The sequence below is a fragment of the Moschus berezovskii genome, chromosome Y, assembly GCF_049115385.1.
Source record: "Moschus berezovskii isolate FMDL1 chromosome Y, NW_MosBer_1.0, whole genome shotgun sequence".
Lineage (NCBI taxonomy): Eukaryota > Metazoa > Chordata > Mammalia > Artiodactyla > Moschidae > Moschus > Moschus berezovskii.
In genome coordinates this window covers 12,391,377-12,409,182 of record NC_142489.1, presented here as the reverse complement: position 1 = coordinate 12,409,182, position 17,806 = coordinate 12,391,377, and the positions used below count along the sequence as shown (strand labels likewise).

Below are 17,806 nucleotides of genomic sequence, written 5' to 3'. Positions count from 1 at the left end.
TAGGAAAGCTTTGGTACATATACACAATGGAGTATTTTTCAGCCATCAAAAAGAATGCATTTGAATCAGTTTTAATGAGGTGGATGAAATTGGAGCCAATTATACAGAGTGAAGTAAGCCAGAAAGAAAAACATCAATACAGTATACTAACGCATATATATGGAATTTAGAAAGATGGTAACCTGAACCCTATATACGAGACTGCAAAAGAGACATAGGCATATAGAACAGTCTTTGGGACTCTGTGGAAAAGGGTGAAGGTGGGATGATTGGGGAGAATGGCATTGTAGCATGTATATTATCATAAGTGATCAGTCTAGGTTGAACGCATGATACAGGATGCTTGGGGCTGGTGCACGGGGAAGACATGGAGGGAGGATATGGGGAAGAGGGAGGTGGGAGGGGGGTTCAAGAAAGAGAACACATGTACACCCAGGGCGGATTCATGTCAATGTATGGCAAAACCAACCAATATATTAATGTAAGGTAATTTGCCTCCAATAAAAAAAGAAAAAGAAAATGGAAACAAATGGAAGTGTAGGATTTGGGGTTAAATGCCAACTTTTACAAAGTATGTTAAAGGACTTACAGGGTTTTAGGCAGGTAGGAGTGGGTGTTTATTTTTAAAATTGGTGAATGATTTGGTCTTCAGTTTCTGTCCCGGTAATATCTCTCTACGTTTCTTGTCATAGTCTGGGAATTCATATTTATCTTGGGTTTCCACCATCACTGAGTGTGGTACACATACTTTATATTTGTAGAAAATATAGAACCAGGTAGCTTGAGCCCTGACCTTCTGCCAGTTCCTGACTTGCCTTTCTCCTTTATTTTTTTCCTCCCCTTCACCCCAGTGCCAGTCCTTTTTGCAGTGAGCTGCTTTCTTGTTACAGGTGGTGGTCCTTACCAGCTCTCCTTTGGAAGAGCAGCTGCAGGTGGGTGAGTTCTGTCACAGACACGGAATCAAGCTGGTAGTAACAGACACTCGAGGTATTTTTGGGTGAGTGCCAGCTTCTCCCTTTATCCCTAACCCCTTCCTATCCAGGGCCAAACCTCCCTGGCTCTCAGTGCCCTAATGATTCTCTTAGGAAAACCGTGTATACAAGTCTGCATGTCCGCCTCTGCCCATACTGAGTAAGCATTGTCTTACTACCAACCTCATGCCTGAGTACTCGAGTTCCTGGTCTCAGACCTGTTTTCTCCTTTTACAGGCAGTTATTCTGTGACTTTGGAGAGGAAATGATCCTTACGGATTTCAGTGGGGAACAGCCTCTCAGTGCTATGGTTTCTATGGTTACCAAGGTATGGAGTCTGGTCCCAGGCAGGCACGTTTGTAGTCTTAGTCTTGTCAGTGCTCGTGGTACCCTGATTCTACATGTGAGACTTTCTTTACTTTTCTTCCTACCAGGGCAACCCGGGTGTTGTCACTTGTCTGGATGAGGCTCGACACGGATTTGAGAGTGGTGACTTTGTCTTCTTGAAAGAAGTTCAGGGCATGAATGAACTCAATGGCATCTGTATGCTAACCTGGGGGGGTCAAGAAATGATTGCCTCAAGCACAGGGAGACTTGTCCCTGTGGTCATACGTAGGTATACTGAATTGCACCACGGGCCACGGAGGGGAGCCTACTCTCTCATCTCTCACCTGGGATTTATAAGACATGTGTCCAAGTAGTCTTAGTTGAGAACTGTGAACTGAACCTAGAAGCAGAAGAGATTAATACCGCTAGTATTTTATTCCATTTGACTCATTGGCTGCTCCTCTCCTTTTTTAATTTCTTTAACTTTTAGACTGTATAAAAGTAAATTCTGCATTGCCTTTTCCAAGTAATACTTCCTCACTGCACACATAAAACAAAATGTTTGCAGTTTCATGTGTGTCATAAATTTCCTCAGGCATTAAAAAACTAGAAGAGCTTTTTATTTTATAACTCTCAAATTAAAATAATTTGATTCAGTTTAACAATTACATGTCCTGTACATTTACATGTGCATCCAGTATCATTTTGCTTCCATCCAAGCCCTTGTCATATGTTGTACTTTAGTGGTGATACTTCTTGCTTTTTGATGTTTGTAATTGTCTTTATTTCAGAATGCCTGATTTGGGAAAAACATTTTTGCAGACTGTAGCATTCTAGATTTCATTGCTTAAAAATGTGGTTTTTTCTTTCTTGCCTGCTTTCCCTGCAAAGTCTCCTGTTCTTTTCCTTGTTCTTTTGTATTTCATGTGCTTATATTTTCTGTCACTTGTCTTAAGCAGTGGATTGATTAAGATATACTTTAGTATAACTTTGCAATTATGATAGACCTTTGTGTAGTTTTTTCCAAATTTTTGATGGATGTAAGATGATTGTGGATTTTAGAGTTTTTGAACTGCATTTTTTTTTCTTTCATAATTTTTCAGCTTGTCTTGTTGATGTTGGATCCTTTCAGAGCTTGCTTCTTTTTGCTCCAGAGTGAGATTTTAGACCCAGCGCACCTGTGCTATTGAAGAAAGCAGCATTGTGGGGTTTTTGTTTGTTTGTTTTTAATGAAAGTATTTTTAATGGAGGGCAGTTGACTTAGAATCTTGTGTTAGTTTCTACTTTATAGTAAAGTGGTTTAGTTGTGTATGCATTGTATTCTTTGCCATTGTAGTTTATCACAGAGTATCAATCCTGGGTGTTCATTGGAAGGACTGATGCTAAAGCTGAAACTCCAATACTTTGACCACCTCAGGCAACGAGTTGACTCACTGGAAAAGACTCTGATGCTGGGAAAGGTTGGGGGCGGGAGGAGAAGGGGACGATAGAGAATGAGATAGCTGGATGGCATCACCAACTCTGTGGACATGAGTTTGAGTGAACTGCGGGAGTTGGTGATGGACAGGGAGGCCTGGCGTGCTGCGGTTCATGGGGTTGCAAAGAGTTGGACACAACTGAGCGACTGAACTGAACTGAATGAATATGGTTCCTTGTCCTGTATAGCAGGACCTTGTTGTTCATCCATCCTGTGTATAATAGTTTGCATCTGCTAACCCCGTGCTTTCAATCCAAGGGCGAAGTGGGTGGTGGAGAGGGAGAGAGGGAGGTTTTCCCGTTCTTGTTTTGAGAGTCCTGTTGATCCTGGGAGGGTGTGAATGGACTGGTAAGTGTTCATGCTTTTTATCCTCCAGGTTCCTACACCTTTAGTATCTGTGATTATATCCGTAGAGGCATTGTCAGTCAGGTCAAAATAACTAAGAAGATAAGCTTTGTGAGTATGTGCAGGAGGGTGTACGGTAGTGGTCCAGGTATTTCTTCTTTTGTTTTGTTTTGTGTTTCTAGTTCTGATGTGCTGTTCTCTGTTCTCCACCAGAAATCCTTGCTCAACTCACTGACAGAGCCAGACTTTGTGATAACAGATTTTGCCAGGTATTCTCGCTCTGCTCAACTGCACACTGGTTTCCAGGCCTTACACCAGTTCTGTGCTCAGCATGGCCGGCTGTCTTGGCCCCACAATGAGGTAGGTGGTTAAGGAAGCCAGCCTGGGTCCTCGCACCAAAGCTGCACCATTGCTTCTTCCTCACTTTACTTTTTCTACCTCTCCTTCTCCCCACAGTGGCTTGACTGAATCTTTGTTTATTGTGTCGTACCAGAAGGGTGCAGCAGAACTGGTGACCCTAGCAGAGGCTGTGAAGGCGCAAGCCCCTCCAGCAGTGCAGCAAGACAGTTTGGATGAAGAACTCATCCGGAATCTGGCTTACGTGGCTGCTGGGGATCTAGCACCCATGAATGCCTTCATTGGGGGCCTGGCTGCTCAGGAGGTTATGAAGGTAGGTGTGGATGGAAGGAAGTGGTGAAGTGGGCTAGGTTTCTTTCTGACTCTGCTACTTGCTGCTGCTGCTGCTGCTGCTAAGTCACTTCAGTCTATCAGGCTCTAATTAACCAGGGATCACTTCTCCTTTCTTACCTTCTCTTTAGGCCTGCTCTGGAAAGTTTATGCCTATTATGCAGTGGCTGTAATTTGATGCCCTTGAGTGTCTCCCTGAGGATCAGGAGGCTCTTACTGAGGACACGTGCCTTCCAGTATATGAAGGGGGCCCCTAGAGAAGGTATTAGTTTGTTCCTGTCCAACGTACCTTTTCTCTAATCCTCTCCTCCCTTCACATGACGCAGTGCCAGAACTGTTACGATGGGCAGGTGGCTGTATTTGGCTCCAGCCTACAAAAGAAACTGGGAAAGCAGAGATACTTCTTGGTGAGAGTGCCTATTGGTCAAAAGCTACTTTTATTTATCCTAGCCCTGGCCACCTCTTCTGGAGTCTCCTGTTGCCTTAGAAGAGAGGGTGTTTGATTGTACCCTCATCACCTCTGTTTACCTTTGCTTGCATTTTCCATACCAGGTCCTTTATTCCTGGCCTTCTGCCTCTTTCCTGATGACCTTCCATTTTTATGCTCCTGGGACTTAAATGTGTAGTAGTAGATTCTCTTGAGCAACCCTCTCTTACAGTGTCCAGGAGGAATAAGGACTGAGGGGTGGCGTTGTTACCCGAGTGGCCCTAACCAGTACCTCCCTTTCTTCTTGACTGCCTCCAAGCTGGGTGCAGGGGCCATTGGCTTTGAACTGCTGAAGAACTTTGCCATGATTGGGCTAGGCTGTGGGGATGATGGGTCAATCACAGTTACAGACGTGGACATCATTGAGAAGTCAAATCTGAACCAGCAGTTCCTCCGTCCTTGGGATGTCACGGTGAATGAGATGGACGGGATTAAGTTGTTTCCTTTTGCTCCTTTTTCTTCTTATCTGTCACACTGACTTAGGTCTTTTTTGTTTCCCTCTTTCCGACAGTTCCTCCCTTAATTTTTCTCTACAGTTCAGTCTTTCAGCAGATATTCACTGAGTACTCAAATCTTCCATTTGTCATTTTACATCTGTCCCTACTCTTTTTTTCCTTTTATTTTTAGTTACTGCTTAAGTTAGATTACAGAAGCTAGGTTATAGGGGACCGTCTTATGTAAAAGTCAGGGTTGTTTTTTTGCCTGCTCAGTGTCTGCCTTTCATTTTATCATGCAGGTACTAGGCACTACTTTGATAGTTGAGATATATAAGAAAATAGAGACGTTTCTGCTCTTCTCTGATGCAGTGACATAACATTTTGAGATATTCTCAGCATTCAGTGGAGGTAGACCACACTCTTTCCTCAAGTCCACAGCTGTTTGAAGATTTACTATGAAATTGTTTTCTTTTTATTCTCCTCTACCAGAGGAGTGGGGAATCTTCCTCTCTACTTTCAAAAGCTGTCTGAAAAGGACACGGTGTTTTCCAAATGACTCGGTCAATGTATGATGGTACAGAATTGTGCATTAAGGAAAGATCCATTCAAAATGCACTGAAAACCAGAGGATCTTGGTTTTTTTCTCAGCGAATGCACCCCCACGTGCATTCTGGGTGCTGGTAACTAAAACTAACAATGCGTATTGGGTAGATAGAAGAGACAGGTGCTCAACCCATTGTCTCCTATTGTATCACTGTTTTCTTTGTCAGCCCCGTTCCCAGTTTGTTTCAGCTTCAGCTATGTGGCATCTGTCATATGCCACAGGGCCCCTGAACTCACAGTGTCAGTCTTGAGCATCACTACTTAAATCAGTTTTTAGAATGGGTCTGCACAGGTTAGTTGGGTGATTATATGAATGACAGTTCTGTTTCCTTTGCCCCTACCCAGAAATTGAAGTCTGATACAGCTGCTGCAGCTGTGAGCCAAATGAATTCACACATCTGGGTTATAAGCCATCAGAACCATGTTGGCCCTGAGACAGAGCATGTGTATGATGATGACTTCTTCCAAAACCTGGATGGTGTGGCCAATGCGCTGGGCAGTGTGGATGCCTGTAAGTGTTTTGGATGGGTGAGAACCATGCCAGAGCCATGTTTATGTTTTCGGGAGGCAGTGTCATCATCTCATATACTTATGTCTACCTCCCCTTTATCTGGTGACTCTTTCCCACAGGCATGTACATGGACCGCCACTGTGTTTACTACCGTAAGCCACTTCTGGAGTCAGGCACACTGGGAACCAAGGGTAATGTACAAGTGGTTATCCCCTTCCTGACAGAGGTGTACAGCTCCAGCCAGGACCATCCTGAGAAGTCCATCCACATCTGCACGCTGAAGAACTTCCCGAATGCTATCGAGCACCCTTTGCAGGTGATCAGCTGTGGGTGTAGAAAGAGGTGGAACAGATAGTCGTCTGGACAGTGCTAAGCTCTTTTTATTCCAGTGATGCAAGCCTCAGTGTATATAAAATGTGCCCTGCCGTCAAATCTCCTTCATTCACTTTAAACCTAGTACCCTAAATTTTTGGAATGCTTTTTCTTAACTTGATTTTTATTTTGGAAACATACAGGAAAGTATTATGTCTACTCTGTAAGATATGTCACATAAGAAGTGTATATCTAACAAGTGAAGGTGTTTTCCTTAATATACAGGATATTGTTTTCTCGCTGAACAAAACCAGTTTCCTAATATCAGCTCTGCTCGTTACTTAGACCCCTCTCTAACACTGAGTACATAGTTTTGAGTAGCTTTCTGATTTTTGTCCAAAATACATTTAGCAGCTTGTCATAATAATTCTGTTTATATCATGCACACACACATATATATAGAAGCATATATCTTTCATCTAGATTGAGAATGGAAAAGCCTCCTGTTAGCTGGCACTCAGAAACTACCTCTAATTCCTGTCTCCTTTTCAGTCCCCAAATGAGCATCATTTTATCAAACTAATTCTTAATGCAGTTTTTCAGGATATTTAGGAAGTATGGCAGTAGTAAGAAAATGAGAAGTCACCATTCCTTTCAGGATGAGTTCATACTTGTGGACTCAGTACACAGTGTGTCTCTCTGCCTGCCCATGCCTCCCATGTGTGTGTGGGTATGTATATAGTTATAGTCAGAGACAGAGGGAGAGGTGGTAAGATGTGTTGGTGTGTGTGTGTCTGTTTCTATCAATATGTAAAACCTTTGTGAGATTATGGTTCCGTTACTCTGTTTCTTTCTGCTGACATACAGAGAGTCCAATAAAAGGGCTTTTGAAACAAATACATGTTTGACGCTTGTACTTAAGCTCTTCATGCTTCATATCCCTTATCTATAGAATGGAAATGAAAGTTGTAACTCTCACAGGCCTTTTGTAAAGCATTTACATTTGGTATCTCCTTGTGACATTCAGACTTGGATTACTGTAATATTGAATGGTTTGCCTTGGAAATGAACAAAAATCATTCTGTCGTTTTTAAGATCACATCCAAGTACTGCATTTTGGATTCATTTGTTGACCATCATGGCTAGTCCATTTCTTCTAAGGGATTCCTGCCCACAGTAGTAGATATAATGATCATCTGAGTTAAATTCACCCATTCCAGTCCATTTTAGTTCGCTGATTCCTAGAATGTCCATGTTCACTCTTGTCATCTCCTATTTGACCACTTCCAATTTGCCTTGATTCATGGACCTAACATTCCAGGTTCCTATGCAATATTGCTCTTTACAGCATCTGACCTTGCTTCTAGCACCAGTCACATCCACAACTGGGTATTTGTTTCACTTTGGCTCCATCCCTTCATTCTTTCTGGAGTTATTTCTCCACTGATCTCCAGTACCATACTGAGCACATACCGACCTGGGGAATTCCTCATTCAGTATCCTATCATTTTGCCTTTTGATACTGTTCTCAAGGCAAGTATACTGAAGTGGTTTGCCATTCCCTTCTCCAGTGGACCACATTCTGTCAGACCTCTCGACCTTGACCCATCCGTCTTGGGTGGCCCCACATGGCATGGCTTAGTTTCATTGAGTTAGACAGGGCTGTGGTCCATATGATCAGATCAACTAGTTTTATGGGATTATGATTTCAGTCTATCTGCCCTCAAATAACCCCACGCAGTACCTACCATCTTATTTGGGTTTCTCTTACCTTGGTCGTGGAATATCTCTTCACAGCTGCTCCAGCAAAGCACAGCCGCTGTACCTTACCTTGGACGTAGCGTAGCTCCTCTAGGCCATGCTTCTCTGCGTGGTCGGTTGCGCCAAGCCGGTGTCTCTTGCGTCTATGCACCAACCAGTAATGCTGAAGAAGCCAAAGTTGAACGGTTCTATGAAGACCTACAAGACCTTTTAGAACTAACACGCAAAAAAGATGTCCTATTCATTACAGGGGACTGGAATGCAAAAGTAGGAAGTCAAGAAACACCTGGAGTAACAGGCAAATTTGGCCTTGGAGCACAAAATGAAGCAGGGCAAAGGCTAATAGAGTTTTGCCAAGAGAACACACTGGTCATAGCAAACACCCTCTTCCAACAATACAAGAGAAGACTCTACACATGGACATCACCAGATGGTCAACACCGAAATCAGATTGATTATATTCTTTGCAGCCAAAGATAGAGAAGCTCTATAGAGTTAGCAAAAACAAGACCAGGAGCTCACTGTGGCTCAGATTATGAACTCCTTATTGACAAATTCAGACTTAAATTGAAGAAAGTAGGAAAAACCACTAGACCATTCAGATATGACCTAAATCAAATCCCTTATGATTATACAGTGGAGGTAAGAAATAGATTTAAGGGTCTAGATCTGATAGATAGAGTGACTGATGAACTCTGGACAGAGGTTCGTGACATTGTACAGGAGACAGGAATCAAGACCATCCCCATGGAAAAGAAATGCAAAAAAGCAAAATGGCTGTCTGAGAAGGCCTTACAAAGAGCTGTGGAAAGAAGAGAAGTGAAAAGCATATGAGAAAAGGAAAGATATAAACATATGAATGCAGAGTTCCAAAGAATAGCAAGGAGAGATAAGAAACCCTTCCTCAGCTATCAGTGCAAAGAAATAAAGGAAAACAACAGAATAGAAAAAATAGGAGATCTCTTCAAGAAAATTAGAGATATCAAGCGAACATTTCATGCAAAGATGGGCTCGATAAAGGACAGAAATGGTATGGACCTAACAGAAGCAGAAGATATTAAGAAGAGATGGCAAGAATACACAGAAGAACTGTACAAAAAAAATCTTCACGATGAAGATAATCACAATGGCGTGATCACTCACCTGGAGCCTGACATCGTGGAATGTGAAGTCAAGTGGGCCTTAGAGAGCATCACTACGAACAAAGCTAGTGGAGGTGATGGAATTCCAATTGAGCTATTTCAGATCCTGAAAGATGATGCTGTGAAAGTGCTGCACTCAATATGCCAGCAAATTTGGAAAACTCAGCAGTGGCCACAGGACTGGAAGAAGTCAGTCTTCATTCCAATCCCAAAGAAAGGGAATACCAAAGAATGCTCAAACTACCGCACAATTGCACTCATCTCACACACTAGTAAAGTCATGCTCGAAATTCTCCAAGCTAGGCTTCAGCAATAAGTGAACCGTGAACTCCCAGATGTTCAAGCAGGTTTTAGAAAAGGCAGAGGCACCAGAGATCAAATTGCCAACATCTGCTGGATCTTGGAGAAAGCAAGAGAGTTCTAGAAAAACATCTATTTCTGCTTCATTGACTATGCCTAAGCCTTTGACTGTGTGCATCACAATAAACTGTGGAACATTCTGAAAGAGATGGAATACCAGACCACCTGACTTGCCTCTTGAGAAACTTGTATGCAGGTCAGGAAGAAACAGTTAGAACTGGACATGGAACAACAGACTGGTTCCAAATAGGAAAAGAAGTACGTCAAGGCTGTATATTGTCACCCTGCTTATTTAACTTCTATGCAGAGTACATCATGAGAAACGCTGGGCTGGAAGAAGCACAAGCAGGAATCAAGATTAACCGGGAGAAATATCAATAACCTCAGATATGTTGATGACACCACCCTTATGGCAGAAAGTGAAGAGGAACTCAAAAGCCTCTTGATGAAAGTGAAAGAGGAGAGTGAAAATTGTGACTTGAAGCTCAACATTCAGAAAACAAAGATCATGGCATCTGGTCCCATCACTTCATGGGAAATAGATGGAAAAACAGTGGAAACAGTGTCAGACTTTAATTGTGGGCTCCAAAATCACTGCAGATGCTGATTGCAACCAGGAAATTAAAAGACGCTTACTCCTTGGAAGGAAAGTTATGACCAACCTAGATAACATATTAAAAAGCAGAGACATTACTTTGCCAACCAAGGTCCGTCTAGTCAAGGCTATGGTTTTTCCCATGGTCATGTATGGATGTGAGAGTTGGACTGTGAAACAAGCTGATCACCGAAGAATTGATGCTTTTGTGCTGGAGAAGACTCTTGAGACTCCCTTGTACTCTAAGGAGATCCAGCCAGTGCATTCTAAAGGAGATCAATTCTGGGTGTTCATTGGAAGGACTGATGCTAAAGCTGAAACTCTAATACTTTGGCCACCTCATGCGACGAGTTGACTCACTGGAAAAGAGTCTGACGCTGGGAGCGATTGGGGGTGGGAGGAAATGGGGACGAAAGAGAATGAGATGGCTGGATGGCATCACCGACCCGATGGACGTGAGTTTGAGTGAACTCCGGGAGTTGGTGATGGACAGGGAGGCCTGGCGTGCTGTGATTCATGGGGTCGCAAAGAGTCGGACACGACTGAGCGACTGAACTGAACTGTGACATTCAGAGTGAGTTTTAAATATGTACCTGTGTGCTTATTCTTTGCTTTAACCCCTTGAGGTATAGATATTAGTGATACAGAATTTTGAAATGAGGATACAAAAGTCAAGATGTACCTGAAGATCACAAAAGTGTGGCAGAGCTGGCATTTGAATCTGGATCTCCACCAACAGTATGCTTCACATCACTTTGCCTGGGACTGTATTTATGGATCTCTTTAATTCTCAGGGGGCAAAGTGCTACTGTTATTTTCTGCCCAGTCCTCAGAAGATCACTGTAGCGAGATCATTCATGTTTTATTCTTTGAGTGAACGTTTTTCTATAATTGAGGCATGACACACCTAGGTAAGCGTGTACAACCTCAGAAGATGTTTCCCACAAACTGAGGCTTGGCAGGAATCTCTGCCTAGTCTAACATTATCGATTTTTAAATGGAATGGTGAGGGCTTCAAAAGTTTGTGGAGTCCCATTGCTAGGGTTTCATTCCTCTGTTTTCCCATAGCAGACTGTTCTTCCCATTTCCTGTATTTCCCTGATGGTCTCTCTAATGCCTGCAGAAAACCTAACTTTATTTCCCGTATCTCACGTAATGTTTTCTGCTCTGTCTGCGGTGGGCTCGGGATGAGTTTGAAGGTCTTTTCAAGCAGCCAGCAGAAAATGTCAACCAATACCTTTCGTGAGTCCTTTGGTGCAAATGCCTACTCACTCTGCATCTGGCCTGTCAGTCAAAGTACTCTGTAATCTTGTAACCATTTGGACCTACTGTTCTTTTTTTTTGGTGGCTGGCGGGGGAGGGCTTGGTGGTGGTTTGGGGGCCACACCAAGAATCACACCAGTGGTGTTTGGACACTGAGTTCCACAATCAGGCATTGAAACCATACCCCCTGGGGTAGAAGCACAGTTAGTGGTGACTAGGGAATTCCCTGGTCTGCTTTCTCAATAAATTAATGATTGCTTTGGCCTTATACTTTTGGGAGAAAGGACTGGCTTTCCACAGACATAAGCTTACTCCTAAGATCGCTTTGTAATTCTTCATTGGTTTCCCGTCTGATTCTTTATAGATAGAGAAACCAAGTTTGTGGAACGAAGGCTGTGCCTGGCAGGCACCCAACCTCTGGAGGTGCTGGAGGCTGTGCAGCACAGCTTAGTGCTGCAGCGGCCACAATCATGGGCTGACTGTGTGACTTGGGCGTACTACCACTGGCATACCCAGTACACCAACACCATCAGACAGCTGCTGCATAACTTTCCTCCTGACCAGGTAGTGACACAGTTGCAGGGACCACTTTTCAGAGTAGGTTTACCGGGAACAGTCTGCCCCAGCGTTTTTTAATTTATTTTTTTATTTTTAAATGGAGAATAGTTGCTTTACACGGTTGTGTTGGCTTCTGCCATGGTTTTGACATGACTCATTCCAGTTAATCCAGTTGTGGAAAGCTCAGCAAGGCTTTGAGAGCCCTTGAAACGAATAAGGAAACTATTTTTGAGGTCAAAGACTGCCACTGTTCTCCTCTAATCCCCAGTTACTGTTTCCCCTAACCCTGAGATACTTGGTATCGATTTCCTTTAGAGGTAGGATTCCCGGTCAAGACTGTCAAAACTGTAGCAGAAAAACTTCAGAGTTAATGGCATAGAATCTAGCTGTGTTCTCTTGGGAGAAGTTATGCAATGTCTCTCTTCACCTCAGTATACTCATCATGGAATTAGGAGTAGTGATGGCCTAAATCCATGAGAGTTTTATGAAGATTAATTAATTAATTTCTCTTTCTATTTTCTCATTATTAGCATATAGGAATGCAAGGGATTTCTGTGTGTTGATTTTATATCCTGCAACTTTACTGTATTCATTGATTAGCTCTAGTAGTTTTCTGGTAGAGTCTTTAGGGTTTTCTGTGTAGAGGATCATGTCATCAGCGAACAGTGAAAGTTTTACTTCTTCTTTTCCAATTTGGATTCCTTTTATTCTTTTTCTGCTCTGATTGTAGTAGAGGTGAGAGTGGGCACCCTTGTCTTGTTCCTGACTTTAATGCATTTCGCTTTCATTTTTTCACCATTGAGGATAATGTTTGCTGTGGGTTTGTCATATATAGCTTTTATTATGTTGAGATATGTCCCTTCTAGTCCCACTTTCTGGAGGGTTTTTATCATAAATGGATGTTGAATTGTATCGAAGGCTTTCTCTGCATCTATTGAGAAAATCATATGATTTTTATTTTTCAGTTTGTTAATGTGGTGTATTACGTTGATTGATTTAAGGATATTGAAGAATCTTTGCATTCCTGGGATAAAGCCCACTTGGTCATGATGTATGATCTTCAATAATGTGTTGTTGGATTCTGATTGCTAGAATTTTGTGAAGGATTTTTGAATCTATATTCATCAGTGATATTGGCCTGTAGTTTTCTTTTTTTGTGTGGGATCTTTTTCGGGTTTTGGGTTTAGGGTGACGGTTGTCTCATAGAATGAGTTTGGAAGTTTCCCTTCCTCAGCGATTTTCTGGAAGAGCTTGAGTAGAATAGGTGTTAGCTCTTCTCTAAATTTTTGGTAGAATTGAGCTGTGAAGCCGTCTACACCTGGGCTTTTCTTTGCTGGAAGATTTCTAATTACAACCTCTAATTCCGTGCTTGTGATGGGTCTGTTAAGATTTTCTATTTCTTCCTGTTAAGATTTTCTATTTCTTCCTGGTTCAGTTTTGGAAGGTTGTACTTTTCTATGAATTTGTCCATATCTTCCAAGTTATTCATTTTATTGCCGTAAAATTGCTGATAGTATTCTCTAATAATCCTTTGTATTTCTATGTTGTCGGTTGTGATCTCGCCATTTTCATTTCTAATTTTATTAATTTGGTCCTTCTCCCTTTGTTTCTTGATGATTCTGGCTAGTGGTTTGTCAATTTTATTTACCTTCTCAAAGAACCAGCTTTTGACTTTGTTGATTTTTGCTATGGTCTCTTTTGTTTCTTTTGCATTTATTTCTGCCCTAATTTTTAAGATTTCTTTCCTTCTACTAGCCCTGGGGTTCTTCATTTCTTCCTTTGCTAGTTTCTTTAGATGTAGAGTTAGGCTATCTTGTTGGCTTTTTCTTATTTCTTGAGGTGTGCCTGTATTGCTCTGAACTTTCCCCTTAACACTGCTTTTACAGTGTCCCAGAGGTTTTGGGTTGCTGTGTTTTCATTTTCATTCATTTCAATGCATATTTTGATTTCTCTTTTGCTTTCTTTTATGATTTGTTCATTATTCAGCAGCGTGTTGTTCAGCCTCCATATATTGGCATTTTTAATAGTTTTTCTCCTAGGAAAATACTCTGATGCTGGGAAAGGTTGGGGGCGGGAGGAGAAAGGGATGACAGAGACTGAGATGGCTGGATGGAATCACCGACTCTGTGGACATGCGTTTGAGTGAACTCCGGGAGTTGGTGATGGACAGGGAGGCCTGGCTGCTGTGATTCATGTGGTCGCAGAGAATCGGACACGACTGAGCAACTGAACTGAACTGAATCTTACTGCATTGTGGTCATAAAAGATGCTTGGAATGATTTCAATGTTTTTTTTTAATTTAACATGGCTAGATTTATGGCCCAGGATGTGATCTATACTGGAAAAAGTTCCGTGTGCACTGGAGAAAAAGGTGAAATTCATTGTTTTGGGGTGAAATGTCCTATAGAGATCTATTAGGTCTAACTGGTCTATTGTATCATTTAACCTTTGTGTTTCCTTGTTAATTTTCTGTTTCGTTGATCTATCCATAGGTGTTAGTGGAGTATTAAAGTCTCCCACTATTATTGTGTTATTGTTAATTTCCCCTTTCATACGTGTTAGTAATTGTCTTACATATAGCGGTGCTCCTATGTTGGGTTCATAAATATTTATAATTGTTATATTTTCTTCTTGGATTGATCCTTTGATCATTATGTAGTGTCCTTCTTTGTCTCTTTTCACAGCCTTTGTTTTAAAATCTATTTTATCTGATATGAGTATTGCTACTCCTGCTTTCTTTTGGTCTCTATTTGCGTGGAATATCTTTTTCCAGCCCTTCACTTTCAGTCTGTATGTGTCCCTCAATTTAAGGTGGGTCTCTTGTAGACAACATATATGGGGGTCTTGTTTTTGTATCCATTCAGCCAGCCTTTTTCTTTTGGTTGGGGCATTCAACCCATTTACGTTTAAGGTGATTATTGGTAAGTATGATCCCGTTGCCATTTCCTTTATTGTTTTGGGTTCGAGTTTGTACACCCTTTCTGTGTTTCCTGTCTAGAGAACATCCTTTAGTATATGTTGGAGAACTGGTTTTCCTGATGCTGAATTCTCTCAGCTTTTGCTTGTCTGTAAATTTTTTGATTTCTCCTTCATATTTGAATGACACCCTTGCTGGGTACAGTAATCTTGGCTGTAGGTTATTTTCTTTCATCACTTTAATTATGTCTTGCCATTCCCTCCTGGCCTGAAGAGTTTCTGGTTGAAACATCAGCTGTTATCCTTATGGGGATCCCCTTGTGTGTTATTTGTTGTTTTTCCCTTGCTGCTTTTAATATTTGTTCTTTTTGTTTGATATTTGTTAATTTCATTAATATATGTCTTGGAGTATTTTGCCTTGGGTTTATCCTGTTAGGAACTCTCTGGGTTTCTTGGATTTGGGTGATTATTTCCTTCCCCATTTTAGGGAGGTTTTCAACTATTATCTCCTCAAGTATTCTCTCATGGTCTTTCTTTTTGTCTTCTTCTCCTGGGACTCCTATGATTCGAATGTTGGGGTGTTTAACATTGTCCCAGAGGTCTCTAATATTGTCCTCATTTCTTTTAATTCGTTTTTCTTTTTCCATCTCTGTTTCATTTATTTCTACAATTCTATCTTCTAGTTCGCTTATCCTGTCTTCTGCCTCTGTTATTCTACTGTTTGTTCCCTCGAGAGTGTTTCTGGTCTCATCTATTGCATTATTCATTATATGTTGTCTCTTTTTTATTTCCTCTAATTCCTTATTAAACATTTCTTGCATCTTCTCAATCCTTTTCTCCACTTTATTTATCTGCAACTCCATTTTGATTTCCAGATTTTGAATCATTTTCACAATTAAAATTCAAAATTCTTTATCAGTTACGTTCCCTATATCTTCCTCTTTTGTTTGTGTTGGTGGGCATTTATCCTGTTCCTTTACTTACTGGGTATTTCTTTGCCTCTTCATCTTGCTTATATTGCTGTGCCTGGGGTGGCCTTTCCATCTTCTGGCAGTTTGTGGAGTTCTCTTTATTATGTAGTTACCTCATTGTATGTGGGGTTGGACGGGTGACTTGTCAAGGTTCCCTGGTTTGGGAAGCTTGTTTCGGTGTTCTGGTGGGTGGAACTGGATTTCTTCTCTCTGGAGTGCAATGAAGTGTCCAGTAATGAGTTTGAGATGTTAGTGGTTTGGGGTGGCTTTGGGTAGCCTGTATGTTGAAGCTCAGGGCTATTCTCCCGTGTTGCTGGAGAATTTGTATGGTATGTCTTTCAGTGAAACTTGTTGACCCTTGGGTGGTTCCTGGTTTCAGTGTATGTATGGAGGCATTTGATGAGCACCTATCAGTTAATGTTCCCTGGAACAGGAGATCTCTGGTGTTCTCAGGATTTGGCCTTAAGCCTCTGCCTCTGGTTTTCAGTCTTATTCTTGCAGTAGGCTCAAGATTTCTCCCTCTGTTACTTCCAAGGCAGTTCCTTCTGTTGTAAAAGCTCTTCTGTTTGCTGGTCTCTTCAGTGTCTATTCCCATCCTGACACCAGGGGGCGGTGGTGGACAGTTTTTTGTTTGTTTTTTCCGGCTCACCTGTTCAGTCGTGCTGTGTGGAGGGAGGAATGCTGCTAACAAATATCGCTGGCATCTGTGGGGAGTGCTCGCAGTGTCTTGACTACTCTGGGAATGCTCCCGTTCACAGCGTGTTTGCTTTCCCTGTTTATGCTGCTCAGGCTCTGGGTTGCTCTGCCGGGAGCTGTCTGCGCCTGGTGCTGGGTTGCATGCACTTCCCAGGTCTGAGCGGCTCAGGTTCAGGTCCTTGAAGTGAAGTGAAGTGAAGTCGTTCAGTTATGTCTGACTCTGCGACCCCGTGGACTGTAGCCTACCAGGCTTCTCTGTCCATGGGATTCTCCAGGCAAGAATACTGGAGTGGGTTACCATTTCCTTCTCCAGGGGATCTTCCCGACCCAGTGATCAAACCCGGGTCTCCCGCATTGGAGGAAGACGCTTTAACTTCTGAGCTACCAGGGAAGCCCAGGTCCTTGGGTACTCCACAAAGGCTCAGACTTTGCTGGGCCTGAGTTTTGTGCCTTCCCCAGTCTGAGCAGCTCTGGTGACCAGGCGTTTGGTGAGTGCAGTCGCTTCGACTTATCGCCTCCCTGGTCCCTGCCACTTGGTTTTCTGGGTGTACAACCGGCGCACTTTCTCAGGCGGATATTGACCAGCCTGAACCCAAGAAGTCTTGGTTAGGAAGGAAGCCTGCCTGCAGCTTGGTATAGGAAGCCTCTCTGGGGCCGCGGCTGCCCCTTCCATTGCTGGCCGCCCACCTTGCCTGTCCCAGCGGGGGCTGGGGGATGGGCCACCTGCAGCCAGTTTGCTCTGCTCAGTCCTTTGTTCTGTGAGCGGGGCTGGCGGAGTCTTAGGTTGGGGTTTTTTGCTTCACAGTCTGCTTAGCTGCCTCCCGTTAGCGCCTTCAGCTTGCCCTTGGGGCGTTCAGACCCTGTTCTCTCTCTGCGCTGCAGTAGCATCTCCCTGCCCAGCCCCCACTTGCTAGTAGGGGGTGCAGGATCTGCGCCGCTTCTCCACTGAGAGTTTCCTCTGGGCACTTAGTCTGTGGGTTTTAATTATTTATGTCTTTTTTCTCCCAGTTATGTGGCCCTCTGAGGTTCCAAGTCTGTCCACAGACTCACCCGTGTTTCCAGGTGTTTGGAACTTTTTTTTTTTTAAAGCCTCCCTTCCTGAGATGGAGCTCCATCCCTCCCTCTTTTGCCTCTCTTTTTATCTTTTATACTATTTCCTACCTCCTTTCAAAGACCATAGGCTGCTTTTCTGGGTGCCTGATGTCCTCTGCCGGTATTCAAAGTTGCCTTGTGGAATTTACTCAGCGTTCAAATGTTCTTTTGCTGAGTTTGTGGGGGAGAAATTGGTTACCCTGTCCTATTCCTCTGCCATCTCTGCATTACTCTTAAAATGAGTGATGTTGAGCATCTTTACATGTGTTTGTTAGTCATATATATGTCTTCATTG

At 42.7% G+C, this 17,806-nt stretch overlaps 1 pseudogene; it reads left to right on the top strand.

Moving 5' to 3' along the window:
- LOC129557923 (ubiquitin-like modifier-activating enzyme 1) overlaps window positions 1-17,806 on the top strand; it is a 40,212-nt pseudogene that overhangs the window by 2,838 nt on the left and 19,568 nt on the right.